Source organism: Monodelphis domestica, chromosome 7, assembly GCF_027887165.1.
Source record: "Monodelphis domestica isolate mMonDom1 chromosome 7, mMonDom1.pri, whole genome shotgun sequence".
Lineage (NCBI taxonomy): Eukaryota > Metazoa > Chordata > Mammalia > Didelphimorphia > Didelphidae > Monodelphis > Monodelphis domestica.
Window position 1 is genome coordinate 32,623,471 of NC_077233.1, and position 23,046 is coordinate 32,646,516.

At 42.7% G+C, this 23,046-nt stretch overlaps 1 protein-coding gene across 1 annotated transcript in view; it reads right to left on the minus strand.

The window, feature by feature from the left end:
- The window catches only part of FRMD4B (FERM domain containing 4B), a 395,155-nt gene extending 377,806 nt beyond the window's left edge, over positions 1 to 17,349 (minus strand). The window contains exon 1 of the mRNA XM_007500068.3: positions 17,026 to 17,349. The gene's annotated coding sequence lies outside the window, so the exon portion shown is untranslated. The remainder of the gene's footprint in view (positions 1 to 17,025) is intronic.
- Between the last annotated feature and the right edge of the window lie 5,697 nt (positions 17,350 to 23,046).

The following is a 23,046-nucleotide window of genomic DNA, read 5'->3' on the forward strand; positions in this document are numbered from 1 at the left end:
TGCTATTATTAGTTCCATTTTATAGAAGAGAAAACTGAGGCAAACAAAATTAAATTACTTGCCCAGGATCACAATAAGTATCTGAGGTTGGATTTGAACTCAGCTTTTCTGACTCTAGGATGAGTGCTTTACATTATAAGCTGAATAACCAATCTCTAAAATTCCTAGAACTGTTCTCTCTTTCCATCCCTCTCACTAAAGTAGAAGTTCTTTTTTTTTTTAATCTTTACTTTCTTAGGTCTTCATCAATGATACATGTAAAACTCAGTGGAATTGCACATTGGCTAAGGGGGGGGAGGAAGGGAGGGAAAGAACATGAATCATGTAACCATGGAAAATATTCTAAATTAATTAATTACATAAAAATTTTCAACTAAAAAATAAATCCATACTTTCTATCTTAGAATCAATATTGTGTATTGGTTAAGAATGGTAAGAGCTAGACAATGGGGGGGGAGGGTTAGTTAAGTGAGTTGCCCAGGGGCATACATCTAGGAAGTGTTTAAGGCCACATTTGAACCCAAGATCTCTCATCTCTAGACTTTGCTCTCTATCCACTGAGCCACATTGCTGCCCCTATAGACCAGGATTTCTTAACCTGGGACTTATGAACTTAAAAAAATAGATAGATAGATAGATAGATAGATAGATAGATAGATAGATAGATAAGAAGAGAGATAGGTAGATATAGAGAAATAGAAAGAGAGATAGGAAGAGAGATAGATATAGAGTGATAAAAAGAGAGATAGAGCGATAGATAGAAAGATAGATAGATGAATAGATAGATAGGAAGAGAGATAGAGAGAGAAAAAGAGATAGATAGATAGGAAGAGATAGAGAGAGATAGAAAGATAGAGATAGCTAGATAGATGGATAGATATGAAGATAGATAGATAGATAGATAGATAGATAGATAGATAGATAGATAGATAGATAGGAAGAGAAATAGAGAGAGAAAAAGAGAGAGATAGAGAGAGATAGAAAGATAGAGATAGCTAGATAGATGGATAGATAGATAGATAGATAGATAGGAAGAGAGATAGAGAGATAGAAAGAGATAGGTAGATAGATAGATAGATAGATAGATAGATAGATAGATAGATAGATAGATATAGATACTTCAATATAACTGGTTTTCTTTGTAATCTTATCAATTTTATTTTTTGCATTTGAAAGCATTATTCTGAGCAGAGATGCATAGGTTTTCCAGATACCTAAAGGGGTCCATGATGCTTGATACAGGTGAAGAAGCCCTCCTCTGGAGGCAGAGCAGTGAGAGACAGCGGTCTCCATGATTAGCTGGTAATATCTCCCCGTCCTTACAAGTCATCTCAATCACAGAGGGGCCTGAGAGAATGGAGAGCAGCTCCTAGGGTGTTGCCAAGGAAATGAAGCCATGGTGACCTTGGGGCATGGATCATCCCTGTCCATCCTTTTGGCATACACTCAAAACTTGAGACTTCAAATATAAGCCAATGCACAAGACTCTTTTGGTAGTGGCTGGGAATAGAGACACAAAGATGGCAGGGAAAGCCACTGAGATGGTTGGGCTTCCCAGAGCTTCACAACACAGTTCTCTTTCTCCAAACACTCAGCTTTGCAGAATCAGAATCAAAGGCCACGGTATGCAGAATGCCCCCAGCCCAGCAGGTCAGGCTGTCCCCTCGTTTTATGTGTAGCTTTCATGACAGCTTCAGAGCAGTAGGAAGGCTGGTACCTTTGTTAGGACCATTGACAACACAGCTTCCTTCTGGCTTCCCACTGGTCATCTGCTCTTTCTTTCTAAAGGGATGGCTTAGCTCAGTGACTTTTAACCTAGGATCCATGGTGCCCCCATGTTGTACCCTAGGACTACATTCCCCAGAATTCCTTTCCTCTCTCCACCACGTGGGGTGCTCCTGTTTTGTATATAGTTGGATGTTTCCCCTGCCTAGCTCTCTCTTCTCTGGCAGTTCTGCGCACTCCTCTTCTGTGTGTGCAGTCTGGAAACTTTCTTTACTCAGGTTTTTGCTTCAAGTTATTATTAATAAACGTAAAATATAATACTTGAGCATTTAGATATTGATTTTTAATCTTATAGTAGATTTCAGGGAATCCATGAATTTGGAACTTTTAATATTTTATTTAATTGTATTTCTATTTATTTCTATTAACTGTATTTCTGTGCAGCTGGCTTCTTTCACAATCCTACATATTTCCTTTTGTTCATTTCATAACATGATACTAAGAAGGGATCCATAGGCTTCATGAGACTAACTCCAGAGACCATAAAAAAGATTAAGAGCTTTTGTTCTAGATGATTTCTAACAGCCTTGAGTTTCTTTTATTCTTTTTTTAACCCTTAGCTTCCATTTTAGAATTAATAGCATGTAGTAGTTCTAAGACAGAAGAGTGGTAAGGGTTAGGCTAATGGAGTAAAGTGACTTGCCCAGGGTTACCCTGCTAGGAAGTGTTAGAGGACAGATCTCCTGTCTCCAGACCTGGCTCTCAATCTACTGAGTCACCCAGCTGCCCTGTTTCTTTCCTTCTTAAAGGTCATTTATTGCAAAGATAAATAATTCCAGATATTGCAAAGTGCCCTAAAATAAATTATTAGGAAATGTAGGAAAGAGGAATGATTCTCATAAGGATGAACATGGAGTCACCAATAAAAAGATAAAATTCTGTTCAGTTTTCATTGTTTAAGAAAGTAAAGAAGTATTATAGCACCCATGAGGAATATTTCTTAGTTAAAGGGCAAAAATAATAACTTTTACATTTAAAAAGGGAAGCTCCAGATATCTGTAAAAAAACTCTTTTCTGGGTTGTCTCCTTCCATAGGGATGCCAAATACATGAGATGTTACTGTAGATGGAAAACCTGTTGAGAGTTTATTCCCAGGAAGCAAACGAGTCCATTTAGTTATGTATTTCAATCAATAATATGGAAATCTATATGGATGGACTTACACCCTCTACCATGATCCTTTTCACTTATATCCTCTTCGAAAGGATTCTTGATACTATTCCAACACACACTCCCTGCCCCACAGTGCATCTGATGGATTACAGTTTGCCAGTTGGCTTCCCATTTGGAGTTACAAGGTTTATTGAGTTAAACTCGGTAGCATTGAGTCAGGGTGGGTCCGATTGTCTTATTTTTGTATCAGTAAAAATTAATGATAAAAATGATTCATGAGTCAAAAGTTCTTCCCCCTCACCCTCGCCCAAGACAAGCCAGCTGGGTCATTGCAAAACTGAATCGTAACACTCAATTCTGTGGAACAAAACTTCTGGCCCCATTTAAGCAGATGGTTGATGGTTTAAGTGCTGCTATGATATGGAATACATTTGTAAGGCTCACATTTGTCTCCACTTAAAAAATACAAATTGAACCAATTTAATCCAGTTGGAGTAAATCACTATGGCCTGTCCTTGATTTAAATGTTTATAGACACATGGGAAGTGGTTTCTTGTGGCTCTGTCCTGGGACACACGGATTGATTCCATTTGCCCATAGCCCGTCTAGATGAAGATTTAAAGATGCCAGATACTGCCTCTTTCCAATTGGTTCATTCAGACCATCTCAGCTCTCTTTACCCTTTCTGGTTATAATGCCTCCAAATGCCCAGGGTTGTTTGAGAACTGGAGGGGGAAGATGGGGGGAGACTGGGAGCAACGAGGGGTCAAGGAATGGTCTGGACATCTAATTTCTTAAGACAGGGAATTCCCGAACAGGGTTGTGTCCAAATGCGGACAAGACAAAAATAACTGAACAACAGAAATATGCAACGCAACAGGAATCCAACATTGATTTTTTAATTCTGAAAACTTAAAAAAAAAATCTAATTAAGCACATTACTCAAAGACACTTAATTCAACTCCAACTGAGTTCATTCCATGCTATAGAACTTCCCTCCAAGACCAGATGAGGTGCCCCATCTTATATGGAGCTTGGCCTCATCCCCCCAGATGCTAATGTTTGTTCCCTTTTGAAATGACTTTATGAAACTCTTTATATATTTTGTATTCTCTTCCTGTACCCCAATGATAGTTTCCTCTTCTTGCCACTGGCCAGAATGTTGGCTTCTTGTGGGCAAGAAGTGTTGTTCATTGTTGTTACTGTATCCGCAGCACCCATGATCAGTACTCAACAAATGTTTGCTGCACTCGACTCAATGTGTCAGTCATAGTATCTTAGAGTGAGAATGTACCCTAAAAACATGTAGAAACGGATTCTCGGGAAATGGTTTGCCCAAGGTTACACAGATACAGGAAAGGGATAAGAACCCATAGCTCCCTATCCAGCATTACCACCCAGACTATGGTTCACATATTTGAACTCTGTTACCTTCTGTCTTAGAATCGGTACTAAATATCGGTTCCAAAGCAGAAGAGTATAAAGGATGGGCTATGGAAAATAAATGTATTGTTGTGTTGAGATGAATTAATCTGCTTATTTACTCTGTATGTGAATATTCAGGGTAAACTCTAGATTTATTTCCTTTTATTTTGAATGGGTAGGGTATAAGGTAAGGTTTACTAAAAAGCTAGAGGTTCACAGACCAAAACAATTTGGGGACCACTAATCTAGTTGATATCCTAATTTAATTGATGAGGAAAATTATAAAACATTCAGATTTTTTTGTTTTTAATCCCCTTCCTTCCATTTTAGAATCAATACTGTGTATCAGTTCCAAGGCAGAAGACCAGAATGAGCTAGGCAATGAGTGTTCAGTGACTTGCCCAGGGTCACACAGCTAGGAAGTGTATTAGGGAATTACTCTGAGAGGGAGATGATGAATTAAGTCAGATTTGCCCACTTCCTCCCTTCCTGCCCTCCTCCCTCTGCTCCCTCCCTCTTCCCTCTCCTCCTACCCCGTCAAAATTAGTTCTACAGTTGGTATCACTGGAAATCTGCTTTGAGTGAGTATCTTATTATAATAGACAGATAACTCTCTTTAATAACTTTAAACAAAAGGGGTTTATTTAGAAGAAGGGGAAAAGTAGGGGGTTTGAGGTTTCCCTAATCCTACAATAATTCCTAAATTGGAGGATGGTAGAGTAGAGTCTAGGTTTTGCAAAATTGGCCAACAGGTTGAAGATTCAGTCATTGCCTAGCCCTTTTTGGTCTTCTGCCTTGGAAATGATTGTATATTGTAGGGAGAAACCAAAGAGCGGGACTTTTCTGTCCTTCCTCCTTTCTGTCCCAAGGGCAAGAGACCAAGCTCCTCAGTTTGTCTGTTCCTTTTTAATGGTCGTTACTGGTCACCATTCCAATTAGAATGTCCTCCTTGACTGACAGTTCAGTAGTCCTAGCTTCTCCAGCTCTGCTGCAGACTTTTCCCATTTTCTCTCCTCCACAACAGAAGTGTCTGAGGCCATATTTGAACCTAGGATCTTCCATCTCCAGGCCTGGTTCTCCATCTACTGAGCCATCCAGCCACCCCTAACGGCATCCATTTTTATCACTAGAGATGACAGCTGAAAGGTGGGGTCTAGTAGAAAGAATATTGCATTCGTAGCCAGAGCATTGGTTCAACCCTGCCTTTGTCATGTATTGCTCTTGTGACCCTGGATATGTTAAGTCTCCTTTTTGGGTCTAAGTTTCCTCATCTGTAAAAAGAAGAGGATCCAACTAGATTGGGGTTTCTAAATGTTAACATCTGGATATGGGTTGGGGATGGTGATGGATGGATGGATGCAAGACACACTTGTATGCTGTATCTGTATTACTAACATTTCCTTCCACTTTCTTAGGTCTAAATGATCTTCAGAACAGTAAGTCAAGCCCCAATTTGTAGGGTCTGTCAATTTCCATGGGGTAATTGCTCACACTAAAAATTTAACACTCAGCTCCTCCTAGCTGTAGAATATATAAGCATTTACATAGACCCTTTTATCAATGCGGTGAAGCCTATGGATCCCCTCTCAGGAAAACGCTTTTAAATGCATAAAATAAAACACAGGGGGCTATAAAAGGAAACCAATGACATTGTAGTATAGCTATCAAAGATCAAAGATAATAGATTGAGAATACCTCAGTCAGATGGTCTTTGAGGTCCCTTCCATCTCAAATTATATTACCCTGTGACCTGAAGCTGCAGAAGTAATTTACTGGATTACCAAAGCCAAAAGAAGGGATGCAGAAAGAAGAGCATGGGATTGCTCAGTCAGAAAACCTGACTTTGACTTTTTATCTTGGCTTTGTGTGATCTGGGACAAGTTGCTTTTTCCTCCTCAGCCTCAGTTTCCTCCTCTGTAAAATGAAGGAGAAGGAGGGGGCTCTGTCTCAGGATTGCTAAGTCTTCCAGTCTCTCATAGTCTACAGCTCTAAAGCACAAGCCCACAGGCCCCAAAGATTTTCTCATTCAGGTCACATCTGGTCCACTTTGCTCCCCTGCACTGACTGAGTTGATCTGCCTGGCTCAGTCAGGTGCATCCAAGGCTGGCTGGAAAATCACCAGCCCACCACCTCCTTTGTTTGTCCCCCTCCTCCCTTTCTCCCCCTACATCCCCTGAAGCTGTCAGTTGAAATCAACCCCAACAGAATGGAAGACATACGGTGGTATTTTTGGAAGAACCATCTGAATTAGGAGGCCCTTTATTTAGATTGCAGAGACCGCAGAATGGAGCTTGTTTATTTTTAATAAATGGCTTTCTAGCTTCCCTGTCTTCGGTAAGGCTGTCTCCTTAAAAGTCTTTGATAAATAATCCAATGTTTATTGCTCCATCTCAGAATCATTTTGCCATGAAGCAGCATGGCCCCATGCAAGAATGCTGGATTGGTTGTGAGCAGACCTGAGTCTGAATCCCACCCAGCACTGACTAGCTGTTTGACCTGAGGCAGGTCACTTAATGTCTCTAAGCCTTAATTTCCTGATGTGTAAAATGAACAAAAACATTTGCACTACCACCTCCCCTGAGGGATATGCTTGAGATAAAGAAAGATATTTGCAGGGGGAATGAGGCGGCTCAGTGTATGGAGAGCCAGGCCTGGAGACCTAAGGTCCTGGTCACAGATCTGGCCTCAAATATTTCCTAGCTATGTGATCTTGAATGAGTCATTTAACCCCCATTACTTAGCTCTTGCTGCTATTCTGTCTTGAAATACACAATATTGATTCTAAGAAGGAAGGGAGGAAGGGAGGGAGAGAAGAGGAAAATGGAGGAGAGAGAGAGAGACAGAGAGACAAAGAGAGAGAGGAAAGAAAGAAAGAAAGAAAGAAAGAAAGAAAGAAAGAAAGAAAGAAAGAAAGAAAGAAAGAAAGAAAGAAAGAAAGAAAGAAAGAAAGAAAGAAAGAAAGAAAGAAAGAAAGAAAGAAAGAAAGAAAGAAAGAAAGAAAGAAAGAAAGAAAGAAAGAAAGAAAGAAAGAAAGAAAGAAAGAAAGAAAGAAAGAAAGGAAGAAAGAAAGGAAGAGAGAGAAAGAAAGAAAGAAAGAAAGAGAGAGAAAGAGAGAGAGAGAGAGAGAGAGGAAGGAAGGAAGGAAGGAAGGAAGGAAGGAAGGAAGACATTTGCAAAATTTTATACCTCTATATGCACAAAACCTTCAGCATTCTTCACAGAGGCTGCCCTCTGGAATGGTGCCTATTAGAATGTTGAGCCATAGGTATGGATGGTTCCAAGGTGCCATTTTTGTGGAGTCAATATGAAATACAAAAATGAAAACCAGTTAACTTGGTATTTTTTCCCTTTGGGATTTCACAGAAACCTCTTCTGCTCTTCCTCTAGTTAAATGGGTCTCAGGAGGCACCATGGTGCAGTGGAGTGTTAGGTTTGGATTCAGAGAATTTTGATTCATGTTCCAACTTTGTACTTTATTAACTATATGACCCTAGAAAAGAAGAAGGTGGGTCACTCATGGGAACACAGTGAAGGATAGTGGGGGGACAGTCCACATTCCCCACTGGGAACCACTGCCATGTCAAGAGAATGATAGGAAGGTTCCCCCAATAAACTAGATGAGCCTTCATGGAGGATTTGCAGGATAAGATCAATGAGAGTCTCGGGAGATGATGGGTTGTGGTCTGCGTGAATGGACCAGGCACCCATATCCTTAGGATCTAATCCCATCTAGAAACTGAAGGGACCCATCATTTAACTTCTAGCCTTGCTTCCCTTCTCTGTAAAACAGAGGAGTCAGATCAATTCATCTCTAAGGTCTCTCATAGCCCCAAACTTCTCAGGAGGAAATATAAGCTATCATTTCAAAACGATAGCATTAAGGAACTTCCAAACACATTACATACTTGACTCAACTGTCCCCCCTGCAAACTGGTTGGCTAATGACTTGGCTTCCCTGAAAGTTACATCCCAAAAGGTCAGGGGCTGTGATTCCATTGATATAAGGACCTCCCTTGACCAATGAAGTCCAGCATTTTCTCTGCAACCTTTAGTTTTTGAGAGCTTCCTGGGTCACACAGATGTTAAATGCTTTGCCCAGATGGGTCACCAAGGCAGTCAGTGGAAGGATTTGAACTGGGGGCCATTCAAATCCAAGTCCAGGTCTCTCATCACACGGCCTCCATGGCTGCCTTCTGGCCATTTTTGAGCATTATTCTAGCAGAAATACCCCCTACAATATTGTTTTCCCTAAGGTCATTTTCCATAAGCAGACTATGTCTACATTGATATACTTCGGGGACCAACATTTGGTTATGATCTTGCACGTGCAATGCTCAGAGAGAAAGACCCCAATAACCCAGTCGATTAATAAGGGCTGACATGTATATATTCCTTTTAAAATTGCAAAGGAGTTTATACGTTGGAGGCAGTTAAAGGGAGCAGGGATAGAAGCAGGGAGTCAGGAAGCCCTGAATCTGAAGCTGACCCCAGACACTTACTAGCTGTGCAACCCTGGGCAGTCATTCAGCTTCTCAGTCTGTTTCCTCATCTATGAAATGGGAATAAAAAAGGCCCTACCTCCTAGTATTGTTGTGAGGAGGGTCCGATGAGATAAGTTAGCACTTTGTAAGTTTCAAAGCGTAATAGAATGTTAATTATTATAGTCCTTATATATTCTCTCGGTGGAGCCCTGGAAGGTGGCATTTTGGGTTTTATTCACCTAATTTTCCAGATGAGGCAAACAAGGCTGCTTGGAGAGGGTAGCTCAAGTCAACACCTCATGAAGTCATCATTCCTCTTCAAAAGCAAAGGACAAACAACAGTTAGGTTCTGTGGAAATTTGCCACTAGTCTGCCATTTTTTGGCAGGCCAAGATAACCTTTGGATTTTAAAGGGGAAGAAGTTTGAGATTTCTTAAGATTAAAGTGTTTCTTTCCCCCTTGATGAATGAGGGTGGAGACAAGTTCTTAAATAAGCCTCTTAAGACAGTGTAGCCATGAAATAAAACAAACTAGGCAAAGTCTAGCAGAGAAAAGTGGATATGTGCACAGTGTGGCCATTTTCAATGGAGTGCTCCAATCAGAGGGGCTTGGGAAAGGAACATCCCAAAGCATATAAACTGGAGTACAGAGTGGAAGTTGAGGCTCTTTCCTTGGAATCCTGGACTGAGCAGATGTGCTGACTTGGGCCAACTTTGGGGGAAAAGAGGCTAAGGAAGTTATCAGTCACATATGACTGGTATCTTCTCTGTCTTAAGCCTACTTTTTTTTATTATTGAATAAGTAATTATAAATTTAGCCACAGGTTCCAGAGAACTTTACTCATAACAGCTCCATCACTTTGCTAAGCCCTACAGATACAAAGAAAGACAAAAAGCAGTCCCTGCACTCAAGAAGTTCTCAATATAAAGGGGAAAATAACATGTAAACAACTCTGTACAAATCAGGACAGAGACAGGATAACCCAGAGGTAATAATCTCTGAAGGAGGGCTATTAGCATTAAAGGGATCTTGGTAAGGCTTCTTGCAGAAGGTACCAGTTTAGCCAATATTTGAAAGAAGTCAAAGAAGCTGGGAGATGGAGATGAAGGAAAATATTCCAGGCATGGAGGACAGATAATGAAAATGCAGACAGAGTCAGGAAGGTCTTGCTAGAGAAGGGCACATGACTGGGAAAGTAGGAGAGTGAACTCTAGGAAGTAAACTTTAAATTCAGTGCTCTACTAACTACACCAAATAGCCTCATCTTTCAACTTGGAAAACAGGCAGCACTGACAGCACACAAATTCTCTCACAACTATTTGACACTATAATTTTTTACAACTAGAGCGACTGAGGAACCAAGAATATCAGTTACTTGCTCGAGGATAAAGTGACATCTGCAGGGTTAATATCAAAGATTGAGGGCCATGGTGCCCAGTTCCCATCATTCTTAGCTATTGGCCAGGTGTCTCTCTGATTTCCTAGGAAGTAGCTCCTGTAGCTTGAAATCCTTCATGTGTCTGGCAGGCGATGAAAGCTAAACATGTGTTTCCTGGAGGAATCAACCTCTTCAATAAGGGCATATCAGGCAGTAGGCGTTTCTGTGTGGGAGGAATTCCTCCAGATGGCCTGCCAACCAGTAGTGTATCCCACCATCATATAGGCTGCTTTCTTCTGCTTTGATTCTCATCCAAAGTCTCTCCACCATACAAATCCCCTTCAAGTTCATGAATTTCCTAAACTAAAATTACATGATGTACAGACTTCACATATTGAATTCTAAGACCCAGAATTGAGTGGGCAATTGAGACAATTACTCAGCTAATACTTGCTGAATGGGATGAACCAGCTAGCCATGTTGATCAATCTCAAAGCATTCATGTTCAGAGCTCCATTCTGCCTGTGTGGTCATCCTCATTCCTCACCACTGGTTGTATTGTTTTTCCTGCCTGGAATCAGCCCAACCTTCCCTGCACTTATTGGAATTCCACCCATCCTTCAAGATTTGGCTCAAGTCCCATCTCCATGAAAGAGAGAGATAGAATACTAATGTTGATGACCAGATGGTAGTTCTGTTTGACTGGAAAGTAGAGGATTGGATGGGAATAACACCAAATAATGCTACATTAGACTATATTGCTTCAAAAATTGTTATAAACTCCATTATAGTCAAGAAAATATAACCATGTACAACAAGGGTCAAGATCTTGCTCAAGCACCTGTCTTCAATACGGCAACATCAAAAAAGTTGGCAAAGAAGCAATTAAGATGCTCTATTTGTATGTCATTGGATCATGGAGTCATGTGACAAATTTGGAGCTGGAAGAGTCCTTTGAGGTCATTTAGTCCACTCCTATCATTGAAAGTGTGATCAGCGAGGACCTGTCCTTGGAATAGGCATGATATACCCTTCTTTCAACCTGTGTACAAGGTTCAGGGCATGTGTGATGAAGGGGCCCTTTCCTCTAGAAGAAGGAAGGGAGGAAAGAAGGGAAGAAGGGAGGGAGGGAGGGAGGGAGGGAGGGAGGAAGGAAGGAAGGAAGGATTTCAATTTAAGATTAGATTCCTCTGTCTCTTTCTTTCCTTCTATCTTAGAATCAATACTGGATATTGGTTCCAAGGTAAAAAAGATGTAAGAGCTAGGCAATTAGGGTTTAAGTGACTTGCCCAGAGTCACATAGGTAGGAAGTCTCTGAAGCGAGATTTGAACCCAAGTCCTCCCATCTCCAGATTTGGCACTCTATCTGCTGTGCCACCTAGCTGCCCCTTACTATAGCTTTTTAGTAAATATCCTTTTGTAAAAACTAATTAATACTGGTGTAGTTCAGTTGTTTCCCATAGGACTCCATTTAGAGTTTTCTTGGCAACGATGCTGGAGTGGTCTGCCATTTCCTTCTCCAGCTCATTTTATAGATAAGCAAACTGAGGCAGATAGGGTTAAGTGATTTGCTCAGGGTCACACAGCTAGTAAGTAGCTGAGGTCAGATTTGAACAAGATGAGTTTTCTGACTTCAGACCTAGTACTCCATCCACTGTGCCACCTAGCTGCCCCAATTAATACTGAGAGAGACATAATTAGACCATTAATAACTAATATTTATTAAGCACCTACTATGTGCCAGGCACTGTGCTAAGGGCTGGGAGTACAAAGAAAGACAAAAGGCAGCACTTGCTCCAAAGGAGTTCACAGTCTAATGAGGATACAATATAACTATGTAGATAAGAAGCTATATACAGAATAGATTGAAGCTAATCAATAGAGGGAAAGCACTACAATTTGAGAAAAATAAAAAAAGATACAGTGGATGGGGCTCATGGGCCATAGTATTAGAAATTCAAGAACCCTGAAGGCAGAGTAATCAGAGAGTCTGCAGAGACAGACCTTCCAGTGCCCCAGAAAGGTTGCTATGTACTCTGACCCCAAACCTGGTGCTTTTCCCAGTGTTCTACCCTGTCACACCCTCTTGGGCTCTCCAAAATTCTCCCACCTTTGGCCCTGTTGGCCATCATTTCTTCTTTCTTTTTCCCCCACTAAATGACATCTGTTAGTGATTTTGGAATTCATATAATCTTAGAGACAGAAAGGACAAGAAAAATGAACGTGTTCAATTCCTTCACTTTATGGAAGAAGAGACAGAGGTCCCAAGAGGTTACGCTCATTTTAGCTGGGTGGTAAAGGCAGGATAAGAGGCAGAGATCCTACCCCCCACCTCAGAGTGGGCTTGCCACTTACCATGATGCCTGCTCACATCCTAGCTTTTGTGGCTTTCCAAATTTCCCAAACACCCCCACAGTGAATCCAGAGCAGGAAGCGTTCCAGCAGGAGTTGAGTTACATATGAAGGATGTGTGTGTGGGACTCAGCTAACAACAACAAAGTTTTTGTTTTGATATTTGATATGTCAGTCCTTTGAATGTTGAGCCCCAGATCTTTAATATTAATCTGACCAAGCATTCATTTCAATCTGACTAAATTTTGGAATTTACTGAGTAAGGGATCCTCACCTGGGATCCATGAACTTTGCTTTTAAAAAAATGTTGATGACTATATTTCAATATGATGGGTTTAATTTACAATTCTATGTACTTCATTTTATGCATGTAAAAAGCATTATTCTGAAGAGGGATCACAAGTCTTACCAGATTGCTAAAGGTGTTCAAGACTCACAAAAACAGTTAAGAATGCCTAGTTTAGAGAAATCCTGATGCCAAGTGCTTAAATTGGGGTGGGGGGAGGGTGTCACAACTTTGATTTTCTCAGAGAAAATTCCATGGAGATAATCAGAGAAATGACCTACTTGGCCTAAAGCTTAGGGTCTAATCTTCCAAGATATCTCAATCTTATAGTTGAAAATGAATGAATGAATGCCAGAAAAGAATTTTGAAATGAAGCCTAGAGTGAGGTGGAGAATGAATACAAGTCCACCAGGTGATTAGTGTTATTTGGCAGGAGCCCATAAAGGAATACAAGAAGGTTTGTCCCTCCAATTAGCAGGATAACCCTTAGATTACGTACCTATCAAACAGCTAAACTGGCATCGTTGCTGTGCCTTCCCCTGTACAGAGCCCGAAGATTTTAAAATTAAAATGAAATTTCTAAAATATACAAAGAGAAAACCACATCTAAAAACAGATCTATAGAACACACAGGGTCAAACTGAGTTATGTATGATTTTCAGGATGTGGAGAGTTATTTCATGCCCATAAATACCCCCCCACACCATACCCCAGAGATAGCTCAGAGAATAAAAAGTATTGCCTTGGTGATATGATCAGATCTTGGTAATGGATTCATTAAAGGGGAGAAAAAATTACCTGCAACTTAAACCTCAAGAATTCACTTGTCTCTAATGTCTGCAAGATTACCAGGTGGAATTTTGGAGAATGCAGACAGAAAGTCAATGCTAGACAATCAAGGCTGGCTGGGGATGATAGCGCATGGACTTTGAACAGCTTGTCATGTAGCTAGCTTATTGGCAGTGTCACTCAGTCAGAGCTATCTTTTGGGATTCCTCAATATGGTGCAGAAATTTGATTATATCTGGGCTAAGAAAACCAAACACTGGGGCCTTGGTCAGACTAGTCTGGAGTACTGGGTTCAGTTCTGGGCATGAACCTTTAGTGGGGATCAGTGATAAGCTGGATAATATCCAGATAAAGATCACCAGGACTCAGGGTATCAAGTGAGCACCAACTGAAAGAGATGGGGATGGGGCAGCTTGGTGGCTCAGTGGATAGAGAGGCAGGCCTGGAGAGGGGAGGTCCTAGGTTCCGACTCCATCCTCAGACACTTTCTAGCTGTGTGACTCTAGGCAAGTCACTTAACTCCAGTTGCTGAGCCCTTACCACTCTTTGGCCTCAGAATCAGTAGACAAAAGGAAGGGTTAAAAGAAAAAAAATGTGGAAATGTTTAATCTGGAGAAGAGAAGACTCTGGGGAGAAATGCTGACTGGCTTCAAGTACTTGGAGAGTTGTCACTTGAAGAAGGGATCAGATTCATTTTGTTTGATCCCAGAGCAGTAGCAGTATGAAACTGAAGAAGTCTCAAGTCACAGGATGTGAGTTGAAAGCCTAGCTCTGAATTTACTAACACTGTGTTCCCCGACAAGGGATTTCACCTTTCTAGCTTTAATCTGCAAAATGAGGGGGTTGGACTAGATGGACAGTTCAGGTCCCCTCTTCATCTAAATCAATGATCCAATGAGTTTGAAAATAAGCATGCTTAGATTGAACGTAAAGAAAACTTCCTAACACCCAGTTATCCATAAATTGAGTTTCTTCTCATTTATAGGTCTTCAAAGCAAGGCCTGGATTACATGAATGTACAATGGATATATTGTACAGGTGTTTTTGTGTGGCTATGGATTGGGTTGGGGCAGCTAGCCAACATGGTAAATAGGGTACCTGGACTGGAGTAAGGAAGATCTGAGTTCAAATCTAGCTTCACACACTAGCTGTGTGACCATGGGCAAGTTACTTCATCCTGCCTTGGTTTCCTCCATTGTAAAATGAGCTAGAGAAAGAAAGGGTAAGTCATTCCAATATCTTTTTCAAGAAAATCTCAAAGGGGGCCAACAAAGAGCTGGACACAACTGAAATTACAGAAAAACAAAATGGGTTGGACTGGATGGCCATCAAGGTCCTTTCTATCTTTATGTTTCTGTGCCTCCTCTATTTACTTAGGATCCCTAAGATCATCCATTTAGATTGGAGAGGAGAACAGAGGTCTGAACTCTCCTTCCCAGCCCCACTCCCCATTTACAGATGAGGAGTCAGAGGCTCAGCAAGTTTGCCCACAGTTACCTAGGAGGTAAATGACATTCAGATTTCCAACTTAGATGCTCCCATTCCCAGTCTAACCCTCTTAGATCAATACTAAGCCACACTCCCACATTAGAAGTCAAGTCCTCTGACTCTTCTGTGCTACCTTGCTTTCCACTTAAAATAATTCTTAATTAGTGACAGATGAAATTACTAAGAAAACTTTCACTGCCTTTATACTTTGGAAGGCCTCTAAGTGAACTCCTCCCACTTGTTTTTGGGATAATTATGTTTGAGAAAATTAATTTGAGTGTTTAAGAAACCCATTAATTTTGCTGTCGGGCTAAGATTTAAATTGATTGTTTCCAAACAGACAGAAGGTTAGTCACTTCTTTCTGCTTGGGAAAAGCTCATCTTGGAAACTTTCTTGCTGAATAAAAGAAAATTAATCTCTCTCTTTAATTGTTGCAGGAGGATTTCTTTATTTTCTTTCATAATATTGTTCAAATACATTCTCCCTCTATTACTGAATTTAAGCAAATAAAGCGCTGGATTAAGGCTGGGCGAGATAGATCATGAATAAGTGATAAGACCCTTCAGGCTAAGGAAGGCAGAGCATTGCACGAGCTCATGTGTCTTTTAAAGAATATTTAATTTTTTTTAAATAATGAAAATCCGCATTAACAGTTTTAACTTGGAGCAATCGGAGGGGGGAAATTGCCTGATTTTTCTCCCTTGCCCCCTCCTTTGGGAGCTGTCCATCATCCTGGACGAATTCCCTTTGGGATAGAAAAGAACCTGTCATACATCATAAAAACTGAGTTCAGGGAGGTAATGCGATAATGTGCTGATAAGTTTCTAGTTTACCAAGAAGCTACGGGAGGATCAACCAGCTTTCCGGAGGGGACAGAGCTGTCATCACTCACTAGCCATCTTTGTGCCCTCCCAAACCCCAAGCAAACTTCTCAGCACCATCTGCTAAGGACTTAGCCCATAAGCCAGGCGGGATGTGCCAAGTTCAGCCGAGTTGGTCTTTGCTCTTTTTCTTTAAACAAGTCCTAACAGATCGCAGGAATGTAGAGGCTCGCCACCCCACCCAGCTCCAGGGCGGACGCACATCTGGAAGTACACAAAGGAACCCTCTCTGCGGGCACCTTCCCTGGGCTCCAATGGGAAGCTGGCTCTCTGGGTTTCCGAAGGCGTCCAGACCCAGCTTGGATTACAGTGGGATCCCGCAGGGTACGGTACTGGACAGGAGCTCTCACCCCAACGCAGGGAGTTCTTTCCAATTCCATTTCACGAGCAAGAGCATAAAGGTACAAAGTGGAAGGTTTGGGGTGACCTCCAGTGAGGGTTTACGAGCGCGCCCTCAACAACTCGAGAATTGCCCGGTTCAGGTCAGACACGCCGCTGGGTGTCAGTGGGGCTGCCTCGACCCAGCTTGGGTCCTAGTCTTTGCACTCCCGGGATTTGGGACCTTCTCTGTGGCCCCTCCCCCCAAAACAAACAAACAAAAACACAAAACACAAGTCCGAGCAGAGATCCATTAGTCTGACCCTGCGGGATCACAAAGCACGTGCACCCCGGCTGCGCCTCTGGAAAGCCAGAGCCCCAAATGCTACAAACCGCTTCCAGCATCCTATCTCCACACCGGGCTCAAAGTCTCAGGGCCAGGACGGGGAGGGAGGGTCGGAAAGGTTTGGCTTAGGGACTCCTTAGGTGGCCACAGCCAGCCCGGAGAAACCGCTCCGGGCGGGGCATGGAGGTGGGCAGAGCCGGGAGGGATCTTCCCTAGCCCGAAGCCGTCCGCACCCCCCGGGGACGGCCGCAGCGAGTAGCCAATGGCTATGCGGCGGCCGGCGGGCGGTGGGCGAGCCCGGCCCCCAGAATCCAGCCCCCCTTGTCAGCTCTGGCTGCGCCTTCTTGGCCCGCAGAGACCCGGGGCACTGCAGCCCACCTACCTGCTCTCCGCACTCGCTCGCTACTTATTGTCTGCCATCCTCCTGGCACGCCAGTTCTCCCCTAGAGCAAGCCCTCAAGTCCTGTCTCCCTCGGGCTGCTCCCTCCGCCGCAGCCGCAGCCGCAGCCGCCTTCCCCGCTTTCTCCGCTCTCCCCTCAGCAGTCCCAGTCAGCACGTGAGGATGGCCGCTCTGCTGTCCAGTTCCACTGGCAGCTGGATCCCTGGGCATCTCCCAGCAGCCGGGTGCATCACGCCTTGCCCCTGCCCCTGCCCCTGCCCCTGCCCCTGCCGCCGCCGCCGCCGCCGCAGCCTCTCCCGGGGCTTCCTCCCTTTGATCCAACTGAGCGCACTTTATTACTCTCCCACTCTGCCCCTCCTCTTCTTCCTTCCTTCCTCCTCCCTCCCTCCCTCCCTCCCTTCCTTCCTTCCCTCTCTCTTCCTCCCCGGCCCCCCCACCCCACCCCGCCCGCCCGCTGCCTCTCCCCCGGCTGGGGCTGCTGCTGCCAATGAGGCTCCGCTGATGCGCTGATCTCGTCCAGTCATTGTATCAGGGTGGAAGGGAGGGGACGCGAGGAGAGGGGGAGAAGGGAGGGAGGGAGAGAGGGAGCAGGAGAGCCTTCGTAGAGCAGAAAGCCTCCAGCCAGCACGGTCCGGCCGGCGCGCCGGGGCTCCCGCCCAGCCTGCAACGGACTGGCTGGCTTTAGCGGTCAAGCAGAGAATAAGTGCAGGCTCGCGGCGCGGGAGCGCCGCAAAGACCTTTATTTAGATCCTGCTTCCAGGAGTTTGCTGTTTTCCGTGGGATCCTGGGAAGGCACCCGAGTCTCTGCTTCCCCTTCTTCTGTCTAGGGGATCCCTGTACTTTACCGCTTCGGAGTGGGGTTGAGACACTGCTAAGCTGAGGATCCTGATGCTTTGGACCCCAGAGGCAGAGCGGGCCCGACCTCCAGAGTGGGGAAGCCCGGGTTCGAGTCCCAGTGATCCTGTGCTTAACTCTCAGTGCTCTAGGCAATTTTCTTGGACTCTAAATTGCAGAGAAGCTGCTGCCCAGAGGATGGGTAGAAGAAATTTCCTACTGGAGAGTTCACTCCAGCGAGATCACAATCTACTTCCTATCCCCTCTTCCCCGTGTTTGCAAACCTTTAAAATTCCCCTTTAAATATTTGGGAGGTGAACAGCAAATATTTCCCCTGAGACTTTAAAAGACTCCAGCGAGGAGCTTAAATCTTTGAGTTCTTTTAGAATAAAAGGTAACGACGAGGCCTGAGGCTGTGAGGAGTCCCATAGCTTTCCAAAGAAAGGGAGAATTGGGGGAGGAAAGAAAGGGAGGGCGGGGTGGAGGTGGTAACTGCTTTAGCCAAGTGAGCAGATTCCACGGCCTAAGGCTGTATGCAGTCTTCCAAAATTACGAGAAACCTAGGTTTTTGGCATGGTAGGAAGCATGACTGGATTTACAGCCCAAGCATCTCGGTTCTAATTCTTGGCTCAGTTATTTGCTTCCTGTGTTACTTTGGATAAGTCACTTCCTTCTTCATTTCTCGGTTTGTCTTTCTGTTTCTGTCTCTGTCTCCCTGTCTGGGTGTCTCTGGCTCTCTATCTGACTGTCTGTCTCTTGACTGTCTCTGTTTGTTTCTGTTTCTCTCTCTCTGTTTCTGTCTTTCTGTCTCTTTGTTTCTGTTTGTCTGTCTCTGTCACCCTGCCTCTGTTTCTCTGCCTCCATCTCTCTGACTGACTGTCTCTGTCTCTGTTTCTGCCTGTCTGTTTCTGTCTGTCTCCCCATCTATCTCTATCTCCATCTCTCTGACTGTCTCTGTCTCTCTGTGTCTGTTTCTGTCTCTATCTACCTCTGTTTCTATCTCTATCTCCTGTTTCTGTCTCTCTCCTAGGATTCCAACATTGTCTACCACCTCCCCAAAGAGACAAGAAACATGAAACCGAGTTAAAAACAACTCAAACAATGTATATGGGCTTTGTGCCAGAATACATAATACATGAAATTGGCTCTATAGGAGATAAGTCAAGAAAAACTCAAGTGAATCATAATGGTCTTAGAGGACTTCATGGAGGAGGTGGGATGTGAGGTGGGTCCTGTAGATTAGGGAGGGAAATGAGAAAGGTGTCAACACAGTTATTAAGTTCCTGAATCTTGAAGGAAATTGGAAATGCCAAGAGATAAAGAGGAGGGAAGGTGTTCCAGGCACTGGAGACATCAAGTACAAAGGCAGGGAAAGGGGAAATAGAGTATTGTACGTGAAAATGAGTGAGGTGGCCAGTATGGCTGATTAGAAGCTTTCATGCAGGGGAATAATGCATGTAAAGGGAAAAGGTAGACAGGAGACCGGGTGTGATGAAGCTTAAATGAGAAAGGAGGAAGTTATAGTCCATCCTAGAGATGCTAGGGAGTCAATGAGCTTGCTGAATAGAGAGTGATATAATTAAATATACCCTTTAGGAAAATCCCTTTCATGTGGATAGGTGCATTAGAATGAGGAAAGGCACTGGAAAGATGCTGAGGGTCTCACCTACATGAGAGGAAAGAAAGGGACATCGATGAAAGAGATTGTGGAGTTCAATAGGATAAGACTTGGCAGCTCTTGAGAAGTGAAGAATGGTGGTATTCTCAGCGATAACAGGGAGGTTCAGAAGAAAGGTTGGATCTTGGAGAGAAAGAGAATGAGCTTTGTTTTGGACCAGTTGAGTTTGAGATACATTTGTGAGTATCCAAGAGTCCATTTGGGATGCAGGAGTAGACCTCCGGAAAAAGAGGAGCTCTAGACAGAGAGATCAGGGAGTCATCAAGATAAGATGGTAGAAATAACCAAGGGAAAGAATGTAAAGAGAAAAGAGGAGAGGGCCCAACACAGAAATTTGAGGTTAGTGGGTATAAAATTCTTATTGGCTGATTAACTTTGATAAGGAATCAGCAAAGAAGACTGGGGAAAATGATTAGACAAGGAGGAGAATCAAGAAGAGAAAACTGTCTGAAGAATCCAGAGTAAAGGAAATACCCAAGAGAGGAGGAGGTTCAACAGTGTCAAAGACTGCAGAGAAGTCAAAGAAAGATGAGAATTGAGAAGATGGTCATTAAGAATCCCTGGTAAAATGGATTTCAGTTTAGAGGTGATGATCTTTCCTTTCTCACAATATGGTGGGCATAAAGAAGAAAGCTGTTGCCTTCTGCCTACCTTTCCTCTCCCTCTCCCTTCCCCTGCCATACACACATGTCTTGTGACATTCTGCTTTCCATCATTCAGTAAATTTACCAGATGAACCAGACAGTTTGCTCATTCCCAAACCCTTTCCTTTGTTCTCTCAGCCCCTGTAGAAAGTGGAACTTCTGGCTGGAGCAGTACATAACCACAAAAACTCTAGGTGGCACAGTATATTGCTCCCATCTGGGCCTGGAGTTATGAAGACCTGAATTCAATTCCAGTCTCAGACTAGCTCCTGGACAATTCTCTAAAATAAAAATCTCTATTTGACTCAGTTTCCTCATTTGGAAAATAGAAATAATAATTGTGCCCACCTCCCAGGATTATTGTAAAGATCAAATGAGATTTTATTTGTAAAGCATCTGGCACAGGTTCTGGCACATAGTAGGCACTATATAAATGTTAGCTATTAAATATAAGAGTAATTTAAAGGGGAAGCTACTCAATATGAGCAGTAGCCATGGGAGTAGAAAGAATAATGATAGTAGTAAGTCACACTTATATAATGCTCTAAGGTCTACAAAGTACTTTACATACATTATATCATATGATCATTATGTGAGGCAAGTACCACTACTCTCTTCATTTTCTAGTTAGGAATAGTGGAGGCTCAGAGACATTAAATGAGAAAATAAGGTTCACGAAGATACAGAGCATCCTAGGTGGGATTGGAATACAGATCTTTCTGCCTGGAGTCCAGTGCTCTATCCATTGTGCCATGAAAAAGCAACAGAGTGGAGAACTGTTGATATAGGGCACAAATACAAAAAATGAATTTGAAGCAACTAAAGAATGGGTAAGAAACAACATATAAATACCTAGTCAACTGTGGCCAGTGGAAATTTCCTTTATGAACTTCAGAGAGATCATTTCTTCTATTCCCTTTATAACAGTGGTATCAAATTCAATTACAATGAGGCAGCTAAGTGGTTCAGTGGTTAGAGTGCTAGGCTTGGAGTTGGGATAAATTGGTTCAAATCTGGCTTCAGACTTTTCCTAGCTGTGTGACCTTGGGCAAGTCACTTAACTCCAATTGCCTAGCCCTTCTCTTCTGCCTTGGAATCGATTCTTGTATCTTTTCTAAAGACAGAAGATAAGGATTTAAAAGAACCCTCAAAACTCAAATGCAAACTTGGTCCACTAATCCAGGCATAAAGATCTCTGTGGCAACATTTTGATTTGGCTTTAAAATATAATGTGATGGGGGCAGCTGGATAGCTCAGTGGATTGAGAGCCAGGTCTAGAGATGGGAGGTTCTAGGTTCAAATCTGGCCTCAGACCTGTTCTAGCTGTGTGACTCTGGGCAAGTCACTTTAACATATACATATTTATACACACATATATATAATAAAAAATAATGTGATTACCTTATATTATGGAAACCCCAATTTTGCCTTTGTCCCCTTGCCTCTAGGGACTACTAGCCTGACATAAATTTATCTTAGACTGAACACCATCGAGCATCCGCTAAGCACCCAGAATAGGAGTGATTGAGATACCCAAACCTCTGGGACCCTTTTTGCCAATCTCCCTGGTACCCCAGTCTTCAGCTACAATTTCTTTCCCACGTCTGCTGGTAAACATCAGTGTGTTTCCATTTCTTAAGCCCCAGCCCCAGCCCAAATTCTTTAGTTCATTAGAACATCCCCTTTTGAGGTGCCATTTCCTGCAGACTGTGTTCCCAGAGTCCCAGAGCTTGTCTCTGGGCGGTATTTGGGGCATGACTGTGTGGTGGCCATGAGAGCACTGTCTCCCCTGTCCTGATTACAGACTTGTTCTTCCTAACTCCTTTGGTGGTTCTGTGTTTTTCAAGGCTGACATATTTTATCAATGTTTTATTTTATTCTTACTTAGTTCGTTAAGTATTTCACGGTTTCATTTTAATCTGGTAGACCACACTGGGGAATATGACTGCCCTGGGCCTGGGCATTTTGACCCTCTGCCCTGTAGCATGCCCTCATGCAAAAGACAGCTTACAGTCTTTCTTTAAACCCTTATCTTCAGTCTTGGGACCAATACAATGCATTGGTTCCAAGGCAGAAGAGTGGTAAGGGGTAGGCTTTGGGGAGTTAAGTGACTTGTCTAGGGTCACACAGCTATGAAGTATCTGAGGCCAGATTTGAACTCAGGATGTACTGTTACTAGGCCTAGCTCTCTCTCCACTGAGCTATTTAGCTGCTCCCAACAATTTATATTCTTTGTTAAAGATATTCGTTCTGGGTAGAGGCTCTTCACTCCTTTATTTAAATTTTTTTTAATTTAATAATTTAAAATTAAAAATTTTAAAAAGTTAGACGCTTCTTTGAATTAAACTTTATCAGCCTACAAAGGTAGACACCTAAAAACCCTTATAAACTAACTGATTTTTAGTGTCATTTATAGGGATATGCTGAAGCCACTTCTAACCCACTAGAGAGCAGATGGTGAAACTTTTTGTAGGAATATGGATACTTGGACCTTAAAAATCCACAAAGCCTAGAAATCTGAGACAATTAGTCAGTTGACAAGCATTTATTATGCATCTGCTCGGTGTTAATTATAATAACAAATGTATTAATTTCAGGGGATACAAAGACAAAGGATAGTTCTTGACTTCAAAGAGCTTTCAACTTATTAAGAAAGACAAGGAAAAAAATATAAAAACTAGCTATGTTCAGAATAAATAGGAAATAATTAAGAGAGGGAAGCCATTAGAATTGAGAGGGTTTGGGGAAAGTTTATTGAAAAAAATAGATTTTTAGTTGAGATCTGAAGGAAATCAGAAAAGCCAGTAGACAGAGATGAGGAGGGAGAGCATTCCAGGCATGGGGACC